General features: G+C 45.6%; 1 protein-coding gene across 2 annotated transcripts in view; it reads left to right on the forward strand.

The window, feature by feature from the left end:
* SAMD4B (sterile alpha motif domain containing 4B) overlaps window positions 7,385-18,775 on the forward strand; it is a 34,848-nt gene continuing 23,457 nt past the window's right edge. Inside the window, exons 1-2 of one of the 2 annotated variants that reach the window (XM_018062388.1) lie at window positions 7,385-7,553; window positions 18,033-18,093. The gene's annotated coding sequence lies outside the window, so the exon portion shown is untranslated. The remainder of the gene's footprint in view (window positions 7,554-18,032; window positions 18,094-18,775) is intronic. The other variant, XM_018062387.1, reaches the window with a different exon arrangement.

Raw genomic sequence — 18,775 nt, forward strand, 5'->3', positions numbered from 1 at the left:
CTGTTTATGCCCATTCTGAGACAACTGTCACATATGGCTCCTCCCCCTCCTTCCTTCCCCTCATCTGTTGGGACCTCCCAGGCTTTGCAGTCACGCAGACTGGGGTTCAAGTGCTGCCTGACTGTGTGGCTCTAGCTAAGTAACTTCAACCCTCTGATTCAGAATTGTTATGAGGATAAAATAACTTCACATATCTCCCAGCATGGTGGACAACACCCAATACACCATAGGTAGCGATGAGCTCTTTTTTTTAAAATTTTTATTGGAGTATAGTTGATTTATAATATTGTGTTAGTTTCAGGTGTACAGCAAAGTGAATCAATCAACTATACATATTTGCACTCTTTTTTAGATTATTTTTCCAAGTAGGTCATTACAGAGTATTAGGTGGAGTTCACTGTGCTATATAGTAGGTTATTATGAGTTATCTAATTTATATACGGTAGTTGCTGCTGCTGCTGCAGTCGTGTCCGACTCTGTGCAACCCCATAGAGGGCAGCTCACCAGGCTCCCCTGTCCCTGGGATTCTCCACGCAGAAACACTGGAGTGGGTTGCCATTTCCTTCTCCAATGCATGAAAGTGAAAAGTGAAAGGGAAGTTGCTCAGTCGTGTCTGACTCTTAGCGACCCCATGGACTGCAGCCCACCAGGCTCCTTCATCCATAGGATTTTCCAAGCAAGAGTACTGGAGTGAGTTGATACAGTAGTATACACATGTCAATCCTGATCTCCAACTTGTCACTCTTCCTCTTTCCTCCCTGGTAACCATAAGTTTTCAACATTTGTGACTTTTTCTGTTTTGTAAATAAGTTTATTTGTAACTTTTTTTTATATTCCACATATAGCAATATCATATAATATTTGTCTTTCTTTGTCTGACTGACTTTACTCAGTATAACAATCTCAGGGACGGTCCATCTGTGTCATCGCAAATGGCACTTCTCATTCTTCTTTATGGCTGCATACTATTCCACTGTGTATATTGATATATACCACATCGTTTTTGGAACGTAACACATTTTCTTTATCCACTCCTCTGCTGATGCACATTTAGGTTGCTTCCATGTTTTGGCTACTGTAAACAATGTTGCGTGTACCTTTTCAAATTATTGTTTTCTCCAGCTATATGCCTAAGAGTGGAGTTGCTAGATCATGTGGTTGTTCTATATTCGGTTTTTTAAGGAATCTCCCACTGTTTTCCATAGAGATTGTACCAATTTACATCCCATCAACAGTGCAGAAGGGTTCCCCTTTCTCCACACCCTCTCTAGCATTTTTTTGTTTGTAGACTTTTTTGATGATGGAATGATAAGCTCTTTAACTGTTCCTCCAGGAAGCCTTCCTGGAATCCACTACCCCCTAATCTGGAATAGTTTAATTCCAGAGCTAAAAGGGGGAACTTAGAAATGTTTGCTGATCAAACTGCCACTTATTAGGTTGATGGAGAAATGAAGGAGAAAGAGGAGACTCACCAGCGCTCAGGTAATGCTGCATTTTTTTTCCTGCAGTTATTTAACCTCATGGGCCTTATAATGGGCACTACAACAATGGCGTTTAATCCTATCAGACCAGTACCTCCTTTATTATGAAGAACATTTTGTATTGTCCTTCCCAGTTCCCATCCTGGTTGAAATTCCTAGATAAAGCAACTTACTTATACACATAAATTCTCCCTAAAATCAATATAATGTCCTAACTATCATATATAGTAGAAATAAAAGGGAAGTAATTTATGAGAACCCCCTCTGTATTTCTACGAAAAAATACACACAAACAATAGAGTATGTTCACAATGTCTGGCCTGCTGCGCTGAGTTCCCTCCCATAGCAGTAGGCAGATCCCACCCTCTTTAACGTCCTCAAGGGCATCCCTGCAGCTATCCTCCTTCTCCTTGTATCACCAGTACCCTTATCTCTACTGGATCTTTCCCCTTGGCCTACATACCATGGTATGTCTTAAAAACGAAAAACCCTGGGACTTTTCTGGTGGTCCAGTGATTGAGAATCCACTGCAAAATCCCTGCTTCCCTTGTAGGGGACACAGGTTTGATCCCTGGTCAGGGAACTAGGATCCTGCATTCCACATATTTCAGCCAAAAATAAACAAATAAAATTTAAAACTAACCTATAAACTTTCTCTTTCTTGCCTATTCATTTCCTTCCCTTTTCAGCAAGACTTTTTGAAAGAATTTCCACACTCGCTGCCTTCAATATCTCCTCCTAATTTGCTCAACTCTCTCCCAGCAGACTCACTCCTGTTTCTCTCCAATGACAAGGACCACCGCCAACCACCATCAGAGGGCCACCAAAGAGCTTTGTGGCACCGGACCCAATAGTTAATTCTTAATCTTCATCTGCCGTGCCCTGTTAGCTGCATCTGGTATCGTCCATCACTCCTGTGCCCAAAACACTTTCTTCACTTGACTTCCGGAACACCACCCCAGCTTGAATTTCCTCTGGCTTTTCTGGCTGCCCCTTCTCAGTTCCTTTCTTAAAAGTTTATAGGGGGCGGTCCTAAGATGGCGGAGGAATAGGACGGGAAGACCACTCTCTCCCTCACAAATTCCTCAAAAGAATATTTCAACGCTGAGCAAACTCCACAAAACAACTTCTGAATGCTGGCAGAGGACATCAGGCATCCAGAAAAGCAGATCATTGTCTTCAAAAACAGCCCCCAGTCTCCTCTGTCCATGGGATTCTCCAGGCAAGAATAATGGAGTGGGTTTTGATGCCCTCCTCCAGAGGATTTTCCCAACCCAGAGATAGAACCCGCATTTCTTATATCCCTTGCATTGGCAGAGAGCAACAGAATGATTCCCAGACACTACTGGAGTAGATGGCATCGAACCTGAGTTTCCAACAATGATGCAGATTAAAAATTCTCAAAAGATGGAAAATCCTTTAAATCAGAAAAAAGTTCTGAGCCCCTGAAGCACCTGATAGAGGAAATCTTCCACCGCCTACTGGGGAACTCTTTTTAACTTTACATTAATGGCCGTAACAATGTTCAGAATTGATGGGGGAAGCTCCTTTCCCATTCTCATTTATTTCAGACTCTCCCAAAACTTAATGCCTCAAGTTCTGAAGATGAGAGCAAAAGATTAAAAGGGAATACACACCTGCCTAAGTTTTTCTTGACATCTGTGTGAGTTGTAATAAAGTGATAATTTTAAAATCCCCCCCCAAAAAAAAGTTTATAGAAGCACAGTTGACTTACAATGTATTAATTTCTACTGTAGAGTAAGGTGATTCAGCTAAACATATATATACAATGTTTTTCATTTCCTTGGCTGCACCATGAGGCTTGTGGGATAAAAGTGCCCAGACTAGGAATTGAACCTGTGGCCTTGGCAGTGAAAGTGCAAAGTCCTAACCACTGAACCACCAAGGAAGTCCCTCCTATTCTTTTCCACTATGGTTTATGACAGGATTTGAATGCAGGTCCCTGTGCTATACAGAGGACCTCGTTGTTTATCCATTCTCCATGTAACAGTTTGCATCGGCTAATCCCAAACTTCCCATCCATCCCTTTCCCACCCCCTCCTCCTTGGCAACCACAAATCTATTCTCTATGTCTGGGAGTCTATTTGTTTCACAGATAAGTTCATTTGTATCATTGTTTAGATTCTACGTTTAAGTGATACAGTATTTGTCTTTCTGACTTACTTCACTTAGTATGACAATCCTTAGGGGCACCCACGCTGCTGCAAATGGCCTTATTTCATTCTTTTCCATAGCTGAGTAGTATTCTATTGTATGTATGCATTGCATCTTTATTCCTTCCTCTGTTGATGGACACTTAGGTTGCTTCCCTGTCATAGCTATTGTAAATAGTGCTGCAAGGAGCATTGGAGTATATATATCTTCTTGAATTATAGTTTTCTCTGAATATATGCCCAGGAGTGGGGTTGCAGGATCACATATCAGCTTCCTTTTAAGAGTCATGTGTCCTCGGGCTCAGCCCTCAGTCTGCTTCTCTTTTCTATCCTCCTTCCCATCTTCCTGAGAGCATCAGTCTCTTAGTATTCAAAGGGGGATACCCTAATTATTTCCCCAGCCTGGGCCTCTCTAGGCTCTTATGTCCAACTGCCAGCATGACCCCATCTGGATGTCTTGGAGTCATCCTTGACCCATCTCTTTCCTCTGACAATGTACCTTAAAACCTGCCACCTCTGAACTTCCAAACATAACCAGACTGGCTCACTCCTCCCCTTCCACAGCCTATAATCTGCCCCTGCTGCCTTCAGCTTCTGCCTGAACTCTCATAGTAGCTTCCTCACTGTTTTTCTGCTCCCACCTCCCTCCCCACCCTCTATTCTTCATAGGACTGTCGAGAGAGATCCCAATAAAACCCAAACCAAGCCAGGAATTCCCTGGTGGTCCAGGGGTTAAGATAGGCTACAGTCCATGAGGTCGCAAAGAGTCGGACATGACTGAGCAACTTCACTTTCACTTTCCAGGGGTTAAGACTCCACGCTTCAACTGCAGGGGGTATGGGTTCAATCCCTGGTCAGTGTGAACTTCACACATTGTGCAGTGAAGCCAAAACAAAACAAAACAAAACAAAAACCCAAACCAACTGACACACCTGTTTACTCAATACTCTCTCATGTCTCCCGTATTATCTGGGTAAAAGCAAAAGTCCTTATAGTGGCCTTAAAAGCTCTTAATATCTGCCACCATCCCTCCTCTGTTACATCCTGGATCTTGTCTTTCAGTACTCTCTTTGCTCACTTCTATCCAGCCGCACTAGCCTTTTTCTGGTTCTGAGAGTGATCCTGACATCAGGTCTTTTCACGTGCTGGCTCCTTTTTCTTGAACCCTCCTTCCTTCATGATTCACCCCTTCACTCCTTCAGATTTCTGGTCAAATGTCACCTGATCAAAGAAGCCTTTCCCTTATCTAAAACAGTGCCGATCCCATTTCTCCATCCCCTTGCTGCTGCTGCTGCTGCTACTAAGTCGCTTCAGTCGTGTCCGACTGTGCAACCCCATAGAGGGCAGCTCACCAGGCTCCCCGGTCCCTGGGATTCTTTAGGCAACAACACTGGAGTGGGTTGCCATTTCCTTCTCCACTGCATGAAAGTGAAAAGTGAAAGTGAAAAGTGAAAGTGAAAAGTGAAAGTGAAAAGTGAAAATGAAGTCGCTCAGTCGTGTCCGATTCTCAGTGACCCCATGGACTGCAGCCTACTAGGCTCCTCCATCCATGGGATTTTCCAGGCGAGAGTACTGGAGTGGGTTGCCATTGCCTTCTCCGCTCCATCCCCTTAGCTTGCTTTCATTTTCTCTATAGAACTTATCACCAAGTTACATTGAAATATACCAAATAAACATTGAAAGTATCCTTTGTTTCTGCCCCCCAACTACAATGTAAGCTTCATGCCTGCCTCATTCGTTGTTGGACATTTAGGACATTTTAGTACCTTGAGCCACGCTTGGCACATATTACTCAAGAAATATTATTGAATAAATAAATGAACCAGTGTCCTTGGAGCCCAACCATTCTATATGGCGTTGAAAGTTGTTGCTGAAACGGAGGTGTCAACGCTTGCAGTTAGTGATGTATCCCCGCCGTCTTTTAAAACGGCCTATCTGCACAGCGCCAGAGACGCCTGGGTTTCCTGGTTTACCTCCTCACTCTCTCTGGCTGCTGCTTCTCAATCTTTGTTGAAAGTGTCGATTTCTTTGTTCAAACCTTATGTGTCTCCTCTTCTCAAGGTTCTATCTGGTGTTTGTTTCCATTCACCCTTCATACCTTCCCCAGGCTAGGTCACTAACTCCCACAGCTTTACTTACTATCTTGGATCATTCTCAAACATAGGCTTCTGGCCCCAATATCTCTCTTAAGCCCCAGTCCCAGGGGTTGCGGTGCCTCCTAAATCCTGTTGCTGGGTAGCCAACACTGGACTCAGCAACTTCCTAACCTCAGCAACTTCACCTCTGGGTCTCCTCCTCAGGGAAGCCCCCAACCCCTCCCCCTCCACCTTCCAGCCAGAGGACCTTGTCTTGAATTTCTCCCTCCCTCACCATCTGTGGCCTCGGAGTAGGTTCTCCGAAGCTCCTGGGCATCGGTCCCTGGCACCTACTCCTCCTCCTCTTCCCTCCTCCCCTGATGCAAACGCCCCTCTTCCACCCCAGCTGGCTCCCCGAACACCCAGCTCCAGTTTTATTCCCCCCAATCCATCCTCCATATAGAAGCCAGGGACAGCTTTCCAACCTTCCTCTCCCCTCAACCCCCCGACTCTCCTTGGGGCGAAGACCTTCCATGGCTCCTCAGCGCCCTTGGGACAAGTCCAAACTCTTTCAGGTGGCCAAATTTCTGGCCACGGCTTATTTCCCACCACTCCCTGCCTTAAACTCTACATTCCTCTCTGACTCCCTTTCTTTGGGTTCCTCTAACAACCACGCCTGTCACCTGGGAGCCTTCAGTGAGTGCCCCCGCAGTGCTTAGTTCACGCTGCTCCAGGGCAGTGTGTGAAATGAATAGGTCACTACTGGCAGAGCAATGACTCCCATTTATTGACCGCCTGCTTTGTGCCCAGCGCTTTGTATACATCGTCTCTTTCAGTCCTATTCTCAATTGAGAGAAGCAATAGACTCAGACGGACAAGGCAATGGCATCCCACTCCAGTACTCTTGCCTGGAAAATCCCATGGACGGAGGAGCCTGGTAGGCTGCAGCGTATCGGGTCGCTAAGAGTCGGACACGACTGAGCGACTTCACTTTCACTTTTCACTTTCATGCAGTGGAGAAGGAAATGGCAACCCACTCCAGTGTTGTTGCCTAGAGAATCCCAGGAGGGAGCCTGGTGGGCTGCCGTCTCTGGGGTCTCACAGAGTCGGACACGACTGAAGCGACTTAGCAGCAGCAGAAGCAGCAGTAGACTCAGGGTTGCGATGGAGAAACTGAGACTCCAGCTGCCCTAGCGTCTGCCCGCAACCTGGATGATCAGGGCGTCGTGGGGCCCAGGCCTAGAGCCCGGCTTGAGGGCCAGGCGGACCACCGGGCCTTGAACGCCAGAATCAGGAATTGTGACTTAGTTGCAAAGCTGAGGTAGACAAGCGCGAGACTGCCCCCTGCGGGCCGGGAGGCCCAATCCCGGGCGCCGCCGGGCCCGTTGCCCATGGCAACGCCCCGCGCGCCCCGCCTCTTCCCCCCCTACCCCGCAGGGCTGACTGCCCGTCAGCTGAGCAGCCGACCAATCCGACGGGGCGGGAGGTGGGCCTCGTGGGCCTTGTTCAACCCCCGCGGCCCCCCTCTTCGCCGGGACCCAGCCTTTCTCCGCGCACACCTCCCGCCCTTCGGACTGCCCTCGCCGCCCGTTGGCGAGCGCGCGGTTCGTCACCGCGGCGTCAACTAATGCTGGCGCGCGGCGGTCCCGTCGGGGAGGGGCCAGGGGCGGTGACGCACGGCGCGGTGACGCAGCGCGACGGCGGCGGTGGCGGCGGTGGTGGTCGGTGCGGGAGGAGGGAGGGGAGCTCGCGGGCCGGAGAGGGGGCGACGGTGGTGGCGGTGGCCTGAGGAGGCCCGGGCGGTGGCGGCGGCAGCCGAGGCGGTGAGTGGCGAGCAGAGCCAGGCGGGCGCGGGGCGGCGGCGGGTCGGGGCTCTCGGGGCTCACCTCAGGGCGCCCCAGGCCGCGCGGGCGGCCCCGCCCCCTCAGGGACCCCGGGCGGCGGCGGGCGCGGAGCGCGGGCCTCAGGGGTCCCGACCCTCGAGAGAATCTCTCACACTCGTATCCGGAGTCGCCTTCACAGGCCGCTTCTCAAGCTTCTCCCCGAATTCCTCGCCCCTCGGGGTGGCCCGGGAGCCCAGCCAGCGGCCCATCTCGTGATCCCCCCGCCCAGGTCTACCTCAGACAGCTCCCTAGAGGGCACGCCCACAGACCCCCCCGAATCCACTCGAAGCCCTCCGTCCCCTCCCGCCGTGCGCAAGGCTTGTCGAGAGACCATCCCTGATATTTCCACGTCTGCTCCAGACCCTGTCCTACGCCTCAAAAATCTTCCTCAGAGAACCCTGCTCTGGCCCTAGATTCCCCGTCCTCCTCCTCAGTCTAGAAATATTCCCCCCGGGCCACTCCTCGTATTCCAACAATATGTGTCAGATATCTTCTCCAGGAGCCTCCCTCATAAGCCCTAAAAATCTTCAGATCAGAGACTCCCCGAAATCCCCTCCAGACCCCATGCATTCCAGAAATCTCCCCCGGCGACCTACTTCTTACATCCCAACAATATCGCCCAGACTTCCTTCTCACACATCCCAAGAATTTTCCCTCCCATCTGTCCCCATACCAGCAATCGCCTTGGAGATTTTCCATTTATGGCCCCCAAATCTCAGAGCCCCTTCCCCTGGAATGCTCCTGATGTACCCTGGAAAATCTTCCAAAGAGACTCTCTGAAATGGCTCGGATCCTCAAAACTCACCTGGAGCCCCACCTCTCCCCCAATTCATCTCCCATATACACTCCCTCTCCATATACACATCCCAAAAGTCATCTCTTTGGACCCTTCCACAGGTCCCAAAAATCTCTCCCAAAGATCTCTTCATGTTCCTCAAATCTCCCCACCCTAAATGCTCTATAGAGCACCCTCACATACCCCAAAAATCTTCCCATGAGACCCTCCTCACTTATGCCAAAAATCTCCAAAGATCCCCTGAATCTACAGAGAACTTTTTCCACATTCCACGAGCCTCTTCCAAAACCTTTTTTATGTATCCAAAATCTTTCCCATTAACCTACACAAAATGTTTCAAAAATTGCTTCCTAGGATTCCAAAAGGTTTCCCATAGTTTCTCTCTGATATTTTCTTCAATCCCCCTTAGAATCCTCCTTTCAAGGTCCCTCCTTATAGACCCGCTTTCTGATGAACTTTCCTCCTCACAACCCTTGTAAACCCTAAGACCCTTTCTTCTCAACCCCTCTGAGATGCAGTTTTTTAAGACCTCCTCATACCTTCTCAGAGACCCCCGGAACCCCCACGAGCCCTCTGAGATATGCACTTAAAACCTCTCCTAGAGACACTTCCAGTAACCCTTGAATCACTACTTACAGACCTCCTGCCTTACTGAGAGTGGAGAAGGAAATGGCAACCCAATCCAGTATTATTGTCTGGAGAATTCCATGGACAGAGGAGCCTGGGGTGCTACTGGGGTGCTACAGTCCATTGAGTCAGACTCGACTAAGTGACTAACACCACCACTACTACTACTTACTTACTATGAGACTTTTCCTAGATAATTCCCTCCCTGAACTCACCCTTACAGCTTCCCTCAAATCCTCTAGAACCCTCTGTGAAAGACACCCAACGCCAATGCAGTCTTCCCTCAAAATAACTCTGAGCTCATTTTCTTAGAAAGTCCCAGAATTCTTTCTGAAAAACCCTTTACTATGACATTGCCACGTTCCCTCTCAGAAGAACCACCTTCCCCATATACCTTATTGAAAGCTTTACTGAGATTTCTCATCTGAGCTCTTTGAGAATTGTTCCTAAAAAGACCTCTGTCATCCTGCTCCAGTAAATCTAAGATCTCTCACAGAAGACCACACATCCACAGACTCCTTTTAGAGAATTTTTTCCAAAATTGCTGTGCATCAACAACTCTACCACTTTGTGAGACTTCCTCAGAACACACTCTCTGATTCTCCCTCTGACATCTCCAAGAAACCTTATTCAAGGCCTTATTACATATCCCTTTTAGAACCTCCATTTATACCCTTTCATCTCCTCCATTCTCTTTCCTGTGAAATCAACTTAGAGATCCTTCTCAGATCTGAGCTTCTTTCCCCCATTATCCCACCATAGGCCCCCAGCATCCTACAGACTTCCCCTATCAGGAGCCTCTGTGTCCCCTTTTATTAAAAGATCCTCAAGAGATACCCTCACCCCTTGAAGTTTCAGCCCTCAGAGCTCTTTCTCTCAGGACATTTTTCTTTGGCTCTATCTTCATAGACCCCTCCTCCCTTCAGATCTTCCCTTCAGAGATAGACAGACCCTTCCTTAGACTTTTCTTGAGGACTCCCTCAATTTTCCTCTCAGAAGTTTTCTCCTTCCTTTTCCACATTGAGAGCTTCCTCACAAAAGAATCCCTCCCCATATAGTAGTCAAAGTGTTGACCCTGGACCAGCAGCACAAACATCACCTGATAACTTGTTAAAATGCAAATTCTTGAGTCCCAACCCAGACCTACTGAATCAGAAAGCCTGGCAGTAGCTATCTGTTTTTAGGAACCTTCCTGGTGATTCTGATGCATGCTCAAGTTTGAGAACCACTGCCCTCTAAGAGGATTTCCCTTTCCCCACATAAAGGCCCCTTGAAAGATGCCTCAGAGTATGCCTCTGTGCCCTTCTGCTCACCCCCATTTTCCTGGGAGCCCCATTTGTGAAATCCTTACCTTCCAGAAGATTCCTTACTTTCCTTGAAAGGTTTCTGGCTTGTCCACAAGGTTACCCACCCTCTGAGCAATTACTTCAGATTCTGCCTTTGAATGGTTCCCTTTCAGATCTTCCTCAGCATTTTCTCCTTCTGGCTTCCTCTCTACTGCTCCATACCATCCCACATCCTTCAGTGTTTCTGGTTCAGGTTGCTCCCTCCTTGAACACACATGTCCATCTCTTCTTACCTGTTCCTCATCTGTCCTCCACATAAACACCCTTCCCTTAAGGCACCTTCCAGTCTTCATTCTCTTACTACCCAGGGCCTTCCATTGTACTTCGTAGAGTGCCACTCATCTTCTCCCTTGTAGTTTTTCATGTACTTTTCCACTCACGCTGACCAGATAGGGAGTTTGGAAAGTACTGGGATGTAACTTGTCCTTCTCTGAATTCTACAAAGTGGGCTCTTCCCTCTGTAAGTTGTAGGGAATCATTGGCTAACCGGCAGCTGAGTTCGAGAAGAGTAAACAGATTACAAGGGTAACACTGGGGTCTGCCTTCAGGGAGCTCACAGCCCAGTAGAGAGGTTGGTCAGGTACATGGGACAGAATGTGAGGTAAAAACTATATACTGTGGGAATTTGGCAGTGAGAAAAGGAACCCTCTATCTGTAAAGACTTCATAGAAGAGGTGGTAAGACTGGGTGCTGTTCCACAAGAGTTGGGACAAGGATGATTGGCCTTCCAGGCAGAGGAAGCAGCTTATGCAGTTGATCAAAAGCAAGAAAGACTCTAACCCATGGCATCTATTCTCTTCACCTGAAGGACACAGATGAAAGAAAACAGATCTCCTCTATCTGCACTGTATTTGCCAGGTGCAGTTTAGTGACCCAAACAGTAATAATGATCATTGTTTATTGAGTAATTATTATCTACCAGTCACTGTTTAAGTGCTGCACGTGTATTGTCTCATCTCATATTCACAGGAACTCTGTGAGGTAGCTAAAGTATGATTATCCTCATTTTACAAAGGATGAAATTGAGGACAAGTGGCTCAAATAGGTTTCTGGCTCTGTCCATCCGAGGATGATAGTGTCTGAAGTCAGAGTTGGATTTTCTCTTCAGGTAGACAGGATTTGCATCCCACTCATTGCTTACCCGTTTTGTGACCTACAACAAATTACTGAATTTCTCTAGTCCTTAGTTTCCAGAGTTAAAAAATGAAGGTAATAACAATACCTTACTTTATAGAATTGTTATAAGGCTTAAATAGTTAATATGTATATAGTACTTAGAACAAGGGCTTCCCTGGTGGCTCAGATAGAAAAGAATCTGTCCACAATGCAGGAGACCAGGGTTGATCCCTGGGTTGGGAAGATCCCCTGGAGGAGGAAATGGCAGCCCACTCCAGTATTCTTACCTGGAGAATTCCATGGACAGAGGAGCTTGGCAGCCTACAGTCCGTGGTATCACAAAGAGTCGGACACAACTGAGTGACTGACACACAAACACACACTTGGAACAATGCCCTGTATATGAAAGTGCTCAGTTTCAGGAAAAAAAAAAAAAGCTTGCAGCAGCCAAGACTCTAAAGATGTAAGTGCCATTACCTTAGCTCAAGTTGGCTTAATTAAAAAAAAAGAATTAATTGCCTCGTGTTACTGAAAAGGCCAGAACTAGGATGGTTCCTAGATAGACCTAGCTGCATCCAGAAGTTCAAACAGTCTTCCTAGTAATCGCCCCATTTCTCCACTGACTTAACTTCATCCTCGGCTGGTTTCTGCTTTGTGACAACAAAATGGCCCTTAGCAACCCCAGACTTGAACTCTGCCTCCTTAGCAGTCTCAGTGGAAAGAGAACTCTTTGCTGAGAGCTCCAGTTTGAAAACAGTTTCTTCTCTGAGCTAAGTGTGAGACAGTGGCAGAAGATCCTCAGAGACATGTTTTAGGTGAGCGGTGCTCTTAGAGATTCTCTTGCTGAACCAGATAGAACTGTGATTCCATCCTTTGACCTTTGAGTGTTGATGATAGTCCCCTCCTCACTGTTCCCCAGCCCCAGTCATTCTCTTCTCTATGATTGTTTGGATCCAGAGATTGTTTTTGGCTAGTCTGACCCCACCAGACTTGACTTTGGGATCTCACTGGTAGAAACAGAGCTTCCCTGGTAACTCAGCTGATAAAAGAGTCCACCTGCAATGCAGGAGGACACGACTGAAACGACTTAGCATCAGCAGCAGCAATGCGGGAGACCTGGGTTTGATCCCTAGGTTGAGAAGATCCCCTGGAGAAGGGAATGGCCTCCCACTCCAGTATTCTGGCCTGGAGAATTCCATGGACTGTATAGTCCATGGGGTCGCAAAGAGTCAGACATGACTGAACAATTTTCACTTGGGAGAAACAGGAATGAGATGACTGACTTGGTTTGGTTATAGTCTTGAGGTAGTAGAATCCAGGAGTACTGGTGTTCAGTTCCCTACCTCAACTTTGGGTTTCCAGTACTCAGAGCTTTAGAAGAGGGTTAAATAGGTTACTGTGAGTAAGTTTTGTTTTGTTTGTTTTAGGGTAAATTTGTTGAATAGAGTCTGCTTGAGGGCAACAGAACAACATTATTATATAGAGTATGCACATCTCAAATGTCTCCAGCAGTCAAACAGTTTATGAAGGCACTTTTTAGGTACTGGAGATACAGCAGTGAATGAAATAGTCAAGGTCTTAGAGCTCTTGGATCTTATATTCTGATGGAGGGAGGATATATGAATAAGTCAGATAGGTGTGTGCTATGAAGGAATTAAATTGAATGGGTTAGGGGATTGTCCACTGTACACAGGGTGGTCAGAATTGGCCTTTTTGAGGAAGTGACAATTGAGCCTGATAACCTGAAAGATAAGAAGGCACCAGTTGTGAGAGGATCTGAGATTTGGGCATTCTAATTTAACCATTGTTGCATGTCAAGAAAAGACTCCTGCAAGGTGGGGAAATTTTTCACAGATATTTATTAACAGTCTGTTATGTCCCAGGCACTGTGCTAGAAATTGAATATATAACAATGAATAATACAGCCACAGTCTTCCTTTCCCTCATGGATCTTCCAGTCTAAGTGTTTCCGGAAGAGCTATAGCCTTAGAAGAAACACTTTTTGACAATGATATCAGACCAAAGATTCCTTCCTACTGGGGAGATGAGGAAGACTGGGGCACACATGAACCCAGATCTGACTGATGAAAAGGAACCAGCCATGTGATGACCTGGGGAAGGACATTTCAGGTAGAGGAGTCAGCCAGCACAAAACCCCTGAGATGTGTAAGGAGATCAGTGTGGCTGGAGCATAAGTGAGGCAGAAGGGGTAGAGGCTTGGAGTGGTTCACAGAGGCCAGATTATCTGGGGTCTTGTGGGCCATAAAAAGGAGTTTACATTTTCACTTACAAGCATTTGGAAGCTCTTACAGGATTTCTAAAGCAAGAAAGTAACATGATCTGTTTGTTTTTAAAGAAAATTTGGTTTCTGCAAGGAAAATGGGCAAGAATGGAACAGGAGGCAATACATTCATCTAGATGAGAAAGGATGATGACTTGAATATGGTGGTAGTAGTAAAAATGGAGATACGGATACCTGTTTGGTGTTGAGCAAACAGGAGTTGATGGTGGGATTAGAGCGAGGAATCCAGGATGATAATACTAGCTAACATCTCTGTGCGGGTATTTATGCCTCACGACTCTGAGAGTAAGTGCTCTTATTAAACCCATGTTACAGATGAGAAAACAAGCACAAGGTAAAATCACTTACTCCAAATTATGCTAATTTCCCATAGCTCCCCAGGCTGTGTTATCTTCCAGGAGGTCCTTCCTGGCTTTTCCCCTCCTCTCTTTCCCTTCTCCAGGACCATTCATACAAAAGCCACAGTCTTGGTTGAGGCAATAATATATATGTTTTGTACACATGTTTTAGGAGTTTCTGAAAATAATTGTTAGTTTTCATAAGACAGAAGTTGGGCTCCCTTGGCTTCTCACATTCTCCTATTCTTCTCAAATTGAGATAGTGAATTAACCATAGGTAACTACCCTATTATCGTAATCATGAAATGAACAAGTTCCTCCAGGGGCTACATGGATGTTCTACGAGGGCTAGGGATAGGTGGGAAGGCTAATAGGACCCCTCATTTGTCCAGAGATGTTGCCATTAAAGTGTGTACAGTTTGGTTGAACTTTCTAGGCAGTAGAAGGGAACATACAGGAGGCTGTAGCATTATACACAGAAACAAGCAAGAACTCTAAAACCAGAGTGCTTGGCCTTAAAAATCTCAGCTTAGCTGTGTAATCTTGGATAGGTGACTTAACCTTCTCTGTGTGCCCGTGTCTTCATCTGTAAAATAAGGATATGTATATATGTGTTTATAGTTTTTGAGATCATACAAGCTCATCAGTGGAAAGCTACTAGCATAAGGCCTGGCACATAATACAATATGTGATATGTGAAGACATGTGAAACATCATTCTAAGCATCTTATGTACATTGTTTCATTTCATTCTTAAGCTTCACTGAGGAAGAAACTGAGTTACTTGTGGAAGATCAGCATGGCAAGTTAGTGTCAGTAGGAGAGCTCTGGTTCAGCCAGGTTTGACTGACTCTGCAGTGCTACTTCTGAGAGAGGATAGCTGACCTCCAGAGGAGCTTCCTGTATGTGGGCTGCTTTTCACTGTTTGGAGAAAGAGCCAATGACTAGTTTTTCCTGGAACATCTTAGCCAGTTTTTGACTCTCTTTCCCACCTTCCAGGGTTGGAAGATGCTTCTCAAGAAGGTTCCTTGGTCTCTTAGAGACCAAGTATGGTAGCCATATTGTTGGATTATTTGAAGGACTTAACCAGAAGGGTTCCCTCTAGTGTCTTTTCTCAAAGACAGGGAGTCATTTTTTGTCACCTAAGGATAAAGAGACCAGAGCAGTGGTGAATTCTCCTGTATGGGAACAGTCAAGGCTTAAAGTTGAACCCAAATCAGACTGGCCTCGGCCCAAAAGGAATTTGTTGGTTCATGTAACTGAAAAGTCTGGGATGAGGAAGTGGGGTGAGAGGCTTCCAACTAGCTAGAGACAGGTCTGATGATGATATGAACAAGTCTCTCTTTTCTCTCCACTTTTGACTTTGCTTTCATCTGTATTGGCTTCATTCTGAGATGGGCCCTCACTGTGAGGTAGCAGCAGTGGCAACCAGGAATATCAGGAAATAGTGTATAATCTGAGCAGCCCTAACCAAGAACTTATTTTCCCTAGTATTTACAACAAAGTCCAGGGAGGGCTTTCCGTGGCCAAGTTTTACTTTATGTCTACTCTTGGATCCAAGAAGGACAGTTAATTCTTCAAAGGGAATTTAGGGGCCTGGTACCAGAAGATGGGTGTGGATGTTTGGCAGGCAAATCCACTGAATCCATCATAGTAATTTGCTACCACAGTAAGATGCCTTCAAATAGTCAGTGCTGATGCTTTTGCCCTGGCTAATCTCACCAAGCCAAGTCATCCTTTCTCACTGTTGCCAAGCACCCAGGAGAGAAGCTGGAGGTCTTTGGCCCTTTGGTGGAAGAAAGCCATCCAGTCCTCGTCTGCAGTCACCATCCAGACCAAACACCCAGCATTCTTCTGTCTAAAACATAGGAACACTTCCTTTAGGGGTTATTTTTAATTATGCATTTATTTTTATTGAAGTATAGTTGATTTGCAGTGTTGTGTTAGTTTCTCATGTACAGCAAAGTGAATCAGCTATGTATGAGTAGTCTTTTTCATATTCTTTTCCATTATTGTTTATTACAAGATATCGAATATAGTTCCCTGTGCTATGCAGTAGGACCTTGTTGTTTTATCTGTTTTATATATAGTAGATTGTATCTGCTGCTAATCCCAAACTCCTTATTTTTCCCTCCCCTGATAGTGACCGTTGGTTTCCTAAAGCCCCAGGGTTTCATGCAGAGTCTCCAAGCCTTCCTTGGACACTAACTTGGTCCTCTCTCCTCATCACGTTTCCTGAGCAGTGGAATGGCTTGAAGATGTAGGACCTTCTCTAAGCCCTTGCTAAGTGTTAGCTGCTCAGTGGTGTCCAACTCTTTGCAACCCCATGGATTATAGCCCACCAGGCTCCTCTGTCCATGAGATTTCCCAAGCAAGAATACTAGACTGGGTTACCATTCCCTTCTCCAGGGATCTTCCAGACCCAGAGATCGAACCCCAGTCTCCCACACCGCAGGCAGGTTCTTTGCTGTCTGAGCCACCAGAGAGGCCCTTGAGAGGGATATATATCAGACTTTTGATCTTTTCACAGTTTCTGTCTATCTGGCCTAAGCCACAGGCTTTGTTTCTTCTATATAGGGTTCATTGTTGCTGTTTTAATATGAATTCATTTCCAACATTTAAAAATAGGGGGATTTTAATTTAAAAATCTAGATTTCTGGCTCCTCTTTAAAAAAAAAAAATATAACAATATTGGACCCAAATTCCTACATGGCAGCAGTTGATTAGAGCTCAATAGTAAATTCTCCCTTTAGACAATGTGTGTGCTTTTCAGCTCACCATTGCACTCACCGGTCTGCTCCATTCAAAATCTGGCCTTCTAAGCATCATGTTTGAGATCCTGCTGTGTCCCAAGGCTTTGCTTCTAGCATTTGGCTTGGGGAAGAAGCTGGATTAATGTTCAGTCAGTAGTTTTATTTCAAGGGCACAGTGCTGTTGCTTAGGAAAAGTAGCCCCCCAGTAAAAATGGTTATAGGCAAGAGTTCACAACTTAGGTCTGTTTGTGGATTTGGTCATCTTTTTGCCGTAAACACTGTTAGCATAGCAAACATCCCATCACAAATGTTCCCTCTGAAATAGTAACATGTCCTTCTGTCTTATGCGTTGCCACCCAGTGAAGGAATCCCTCCCACTCCCAAGGGATGTTCATCCAGCCTCTGCTTGACCACTTCCAGCAGCCAGGGAGCTTATTACCTCCTCACATGGCAGCCAGTTCCATTCTTGGACAGATACATTATTTTAAAATTCTTCCTTATGTTGAGGCAGCTGCTGTCTCCTTAGGACTGAAAGCCACAAAATACTGGAGCCGGGAAGGGAAACTGACTTTTTCAGGCACATGAACTACCACTCATCTGTCCAGTATCCAGGGGAAACATTGATAATCAATCACAGCACTCTCTCACTGAGCCAGAAAGTAGAATGCTGCCTTAGATTTCTTTAAAATTAAATTTATCTTTAAAAATTACAAAAGTAATTTGTGTTCATGTGGAACTAGTGAAATAGCACAAAGTTATATGAAAAGAGTATAACTAATTCCTCCCTCTCCCCAAGGTAACCAATGTGAATGGCACAGGGTGTATCATTCTACACATTTCTCTATATACATAGGTGCATAGGCATTCATATATAATATATATAAGGAGTTTATGTACAGCTTTTTTTTTTTCACTTTACAAAAATGACTGAACACATTACTATGTACTTATGGACTAATTGTAACACTCTACGTTGTAGTTAAAGATCAAACACTACACATAGTTAGAAGCACATTGTTTGTATTCAGCTGTCAGAACCAAGCACATTTTTAATTACTACATAATATCCCCTTGTATGAGGTATTCTCCAATTTATTAATCGTTCTCCACTGATGGATATTCCTATTGCTTCATTTTTTTAGGATCCTTCTCACCACAGTGTTCCAGGCAGCCACTACCAATTGATTGGAGTTAGCCTGTGAGGTAAAACCCACTTGTCATGTCTGACCAGTCTAGCTCCTTATCTCACACCTCCTAGAGAAGGGAAACAGACTAGCTCAAAGATTAAAGTGACACAGTGGCTGGGGCAAGACTAGAACTGAATTTTCTTGACTTTCAACATTTCTCTTGTCTCAGGTTGCCTCTCACTTAGAGCCATCTACCCTGATTCTCCTCTGAAGTAAATAAACAACTCTAATTCTTCTGTGCGCTACCCCTTCAGGTATTTCAAGTCAGTTATGCCATTCCTCCTGAGTCTTCTCTTCAGGGGAAATTTCCCCAGTGCCTTCAAATTTTTCTCTTAGGGCAAGGTTTCCAAATCACTTTACCGTCCTTTTGATCATTCCTTCTGTCGTCTTTGCCCCAAGGGCTGTAGAAGTCCCAAGTGTGGCTCCCATGCTCACCTTCATTCATCCATTCATTCATTAAGTATGTGTTGAACACCTTCTAAGTGCTAGTCACTATTCTGGGCCCTGGGCAGCTGTGTAGCTTGCAATTGTTGGGAAGAGAGAAACAACAAACAAATAAGATATCTGAGGGTGCCAAACTATATAGAATAAATTCAGTAGAGTGACAGAAATTTCTTAGATTTGGATGATCAGGGAAGATCTCTCTGAGGAAGTGACACTGAGCTGAGACCTGAGTGACAAATAAAAGCAAGCCATAG

The sequence above is a fragment of the Capra hircus genome, chromosome 18 (genome assembly GCF_001704415.2).
Source record: "Capra hircus breed San Clemente chromosome 18, ASM170441v1, whole genome shotgun sequence".
Lineage (NCBI taxonomy): Eukaryota > Metazoa > Chordata > Mammalia > Artiodactyla > Bovidae > Capra > Capra hircus.